General features: G+C 41.3%; 1 long non-coding RNA gene across 1 annotated transcript; it reads right to left on the bottom strand.

Annotated features, from left to right (window-relative positions):
• Positions 1–2,011: 2,011 nt before the first annotated feature.
• On the bottom strand, positions 2,012–3,844 carry LOC119282507. The gene is made up of 4 exons (XR_005138757.1): positions 3,416–3,844; positions 3,234–3,300; positions 2,409–2,469; positions 2,012–2,120 (listed from the first exon to the last, which is right to left on the bottom strand). It is a non-coding gene; the product is annotated as an uncharacterized LOC119282507 (long non-coding RNA).
• Positions 3,845–4,476: the final 632 nt, after the last annotated feature.

The raw sequence follows: 4,476 nt of genomic DNA on the forward strand, positions 1-4,476 counted from the left end.
CGCCGCATCACACGGCACCGCGGCTTCACACCATCGGCATCTCGCCTTGCCTGTCGCATCACACGACAACCCGGCATCTCTCCTCTTCCGCACATTGAACCGAGGCTTCGCCGGACTACACCACCCTACGACCGTCTAAACTACATGCATAACGAAAACTACATATACAGAGATATAATCAAGATTAAAAAGCTAACAGGGGACAAACTGTCCCTTTCCTCAATAGAAAAATTTAACTTGATGTGCAAGGAAAGATTAGCCATCTGTTTTGTTGGGAGCCGACGGCGTCAGGGACAGATACGCGTCAGTTTCAATTGGGAGCTCCTGGTGATAGGGAAAGATAGTTTTTTTCGACAAAGGGTGAATTTTATTGGTTCGGAATGGAGCATCAAGAGAATACAAACATAGTGAGCACACACCCGGCCTCTGCATAACTAAGATGCACACAGTCAACATCAACGCGCACACACACACAAAAACACGCCGATAAATAGCAAAGTCAAATAAGACCAAAGCTATACATAGGCGATAAAAAAACACAAAAAAGATCAGATCGGTGATCAGCAAACTAAATCGGTGACCGTATCCGCACCAAACATCCCATGACATCACACGACCGACGAGATTCTTCAACAGCAACGCCTTCAGAAAGGGATTGGCGCTCAAGCGCCGCCTTCACCGGATCCAACCATCCAAAGTCAGAATCTAGGTTTTCACCCTGAAGAACCTGAATGAGCATATCCGAGCAATGCCTTCAAGAAGGTAACGATGTAAAAGCATTCTTGTTTTGGCCAGATCCCAGCGCCGACGTCACTACCAGAAACAGAAATATTCCTGTGAGCCGAAACCCGACAGGAAAATAGGGTTTACCGACAGGGAAAGTATTTCCTGTCGGCCAACCGTCAGGGTTAGCCGTCAGGCATAGCTCGACAGGGAAATTATGATATGCCTGTCGGCTGGACGACAGGAACATTTTTCCTGTCGGTTTTCATTGTTTCTCTGACGGTTTTGGCCTCACAGGGATACACAGTCGTCAGGTTTGGTAAACCAGGTAAATTTCATATCCCTGTCATACATAACCGCCAGGAAAAATTGAGTCCAATGAACAAAAAAAAAATCTTAGAATTGATGGTCTTACGCATAGCTATTTTATTACTCTGATTGTTTAGAACAAAGAAACATCGCTATCAATAGCTTCCATCAACCATGGAGTTACAAATTCACATACATCGGATACAATTCCATCAAATTTACAGACATGAATCAAAAGAGAATGAAAACAGAGGTGCAACATCTAAAATCACTAGTGCATCAACTAAATATTCACAGCGTGAGACCTCTTTTCATAATGTTTGGTTACAGCTTAAGTTGCAAGCTTCTCTTCAAGGTTACCCTGCAGTGGACATAAATGAACTTGTACAAAAGTGCAAGTGTCTCGCATAAAAAAAGGTGCAAGTGTCAACACTTTGATACAAAAAGGTGACAACAAACAGGAACAATATCTATAAGATATAATAAGCATAATCGATCTGATATCTCAGTTTCTCGCAATAACAGTGGCATATATACACAACTTGTTTTTGTCACAGCAAAGTTACCCAATTTTACAGCTATATGGAAAAAATAATGGAGTAATTTGTGATAGAATCATATCTCAGATTTATACAAACCATGCAACTGAAAAAATCCATGCAAATGACAACCTAACCACATGCTTCTGGATTAGGTAGAAATATTTATCACCTAACAGTCTGGATTGATGAGATATTAGAGGCTTCTTGCAAGTCAGGCTCAAATCACAGTACCAATGTCAATACTCTTAAGTGCAAGTGCTCAATGATGCATCACCACAAAATTGTATAGTAAGAAAATAACAAGGAGTTAAGTCTAACCATTTCAGATGTTTGAGAAAAATGGGCAGAGTCATCATCATCTCCATAACAGTAAAAACCAAAGGATTATGCAATTACTCAATAATGTAACAGCAGGGAACAGTACCTCTTTATTCAGAAGAATAAGTAGAATTTCTTGCCTTTATTGATAACCTTAACGTCCTGCTGCAGCCTCCTTGTTGTGCTGATCCTATTCCGTGTAATTTCCATGCAACGGATCATTGGTCCCTAAATCATAACATAATGAAAGAGAATGAAACCAAAAGGATCATTGGTGAGACAATAATACATTTTTACAGTACTGCATGGTGAGACAATAAAGGGCCCCAAAGAAATAGAAAGGGGTAGTTTGCAGATTAAACCAATATAGCAGCTACTGGCTCAATAATGTTGATCTGAGGATGTTGGGCACACTGAACACAGCACGGTATGTTTTAATATACACAAGGCAACTTGATTTGATAATTATTAATGATACAAGTTTGGAGTCCAGGCTGAAAGCAAAAGTAAAAATACCTTGATTAGAACAAAAGCTCTTGCATCTCTCGTAGATCTCGAATCTTGAATTTTGCTCCTACTGAAGATGGATTGCAAACTAAAAAAATCAGACCTCAAATAGGTGTTGACCAATATTTAATTTATAGGTTGATGTGCATACAACAACAAAATATGGAAGGGAATAGTACCACTTCATTTGGAAGAATATTATTCAATTTCTTACATTGAGTGATAACTGTGATGTTTGTTCAATTCTTATTAAATCAAAAAATAATGAAAGAGATTAAATCAAAGGGTATGGACAAACAAATTAGAGAGCAAAACTGTTACATACTCGATAGTGAGACAATAAAAAAATCATAAGGAAATAGAATGGAAAGTAACATTAGGAGTTTATGACTGAACAAATGTAGCAGCTATTGGCTCAAAACAGACCAGATGATCTTGAGCATACTAGACATCGAATTTTATTGTAATATATAGGAGAAAACATGCCATACAATTATTCATGATAAATTTTGGAAGGGTGAAAGCACAAGTAGAAAACCTTATGCACCGTGTGTACCAACACAAGACAAAAAAATAGTTTATGTATAGAACCTGCTAATGTCTTTTTCATGATTCTTATTTACTGCTCGATCTTGAGAAAATTAACTGAGAAACCAATGTTCGCTGTTACTTCTTACTCTAGTTACAACTTCCAGTTACATGTTGATACACAAAATACAAATATTGGAAGGGGTGACCCACAATTACAAAACCAGAAAAAGAAGATATGCAGAGCTATATTTGAGAAACCAGTGATATATTAAATGATATCAAGCATGCAGTATTGTCCATTACCTTTACAATTAACAGTCCAACTTTGTTTCCCTCCTCTGAAGAAGTGATTTTTTAGGAGTCCTGTAACCTGGAAGATGAAAATCAAAATATATCAGACTTTCTAAAAGCAGTTGTGGTTCTAGCTAGTACTACTAGTAGAATCTCTTGCAGACATACGGTTGCAGAGGAGAGACATCAACTACCTTGGCCTATTCAAGACCAATGTCTGTATAGAGCCATTTTCTTCTACCAGTACCCAGCAAATGAGGAAGGAGACCATTCTCGTTATTTTCTGGTGATTAGAGTCGGGGGTACTCACATATGAAATTAATCAGGAAATGGAAACAAATCCTAAAGAAGGGAAAATAAGAAGAAAAAAATGGATCTGGAAGGGTGGTACCTGGATGGAAAGGGGCGGCACTCATAGAAGGATGCGATGGCGATCGATTTACGACATTAGCAGGTACTTTTACGGCGACCCTCCGGAGGTAGAGGCGAAGTTGACGGCCATATCCCGGCGGCGGCTGTTCCTTGTTCGGCAACCCAGCGAGTATGGTGAATGGGGCGGGAGAGAGGTTGGCGGACGCGCATCCGGCGACGAGGGATCTGGGGCGCAGCAGGTTGGCGACGGATTTGGGGCGCATCTGCGTAGAGACGACGAGGGATCTGGGACGCCGATGGCTGGCGGCGGCCAGATCTGGGATTTGGGGGTGCCGCTGTCTGGCTCGGGTGGGGAATGACTGGGATTTTTTCGCTGGGGCTTTATTCCAAGTTTTCCAACCGGTGAGCGGCAGCCCAAAAATTAGTTCAGCGGCGGGACGGGCTTTGTTTTCGCGCGCGTGGCTGAATTCATGGCGGCAAACCTGGGCTTCATTTTCGCTGTGGGTTACGCACGCCAGGGATATTGGTTAGTCCTGTGGGCCGGGCCAGGACCGACAGCAATATTGTTTTTTCTGTCAGTTTTTGCCTGGCGCACAGGAATATGGCCCATTTTCCTGTGCGCTAGTGCGGGCCCGACAGGAAAAGTTATAACGCACAGAAAAATTTCAGTTTCTGGTAGTGCGTCCCCTAGCATGAAGCTGGAGTATTCGTTTGCTAGGATAGTTTCCCAACCAGTTCCTTGTGGATTGATGTCCAGCCTTAGCCCTTGGTACCCCAGTTTAGTCTTTCGTTGTAAAATCTATTTATTAAGCTTATACTATATCCAGTCACGTCATTAAGGTCTTGCAAACCCATTTTAATTACACTCACACTTAGGAAAAAT

Source organism: Triticum dicoccoides, chromosome 3B (genome assembly GCF_002162155.2).
Source record: "Triticum dicoccoides isolate Atlit2015 ecotype Zavitan chromosome 3B, WEW_v2.0, whole genome shotgun sequence".
In the NCBI taxonomy this organism is placed as follows: domain Eukaryota; kingdom Viridiplantae; phylum Streptophyta; class Magnoliopsida; order Poales; family Poaceae; genus Triticum; species Triticum dicoccoides.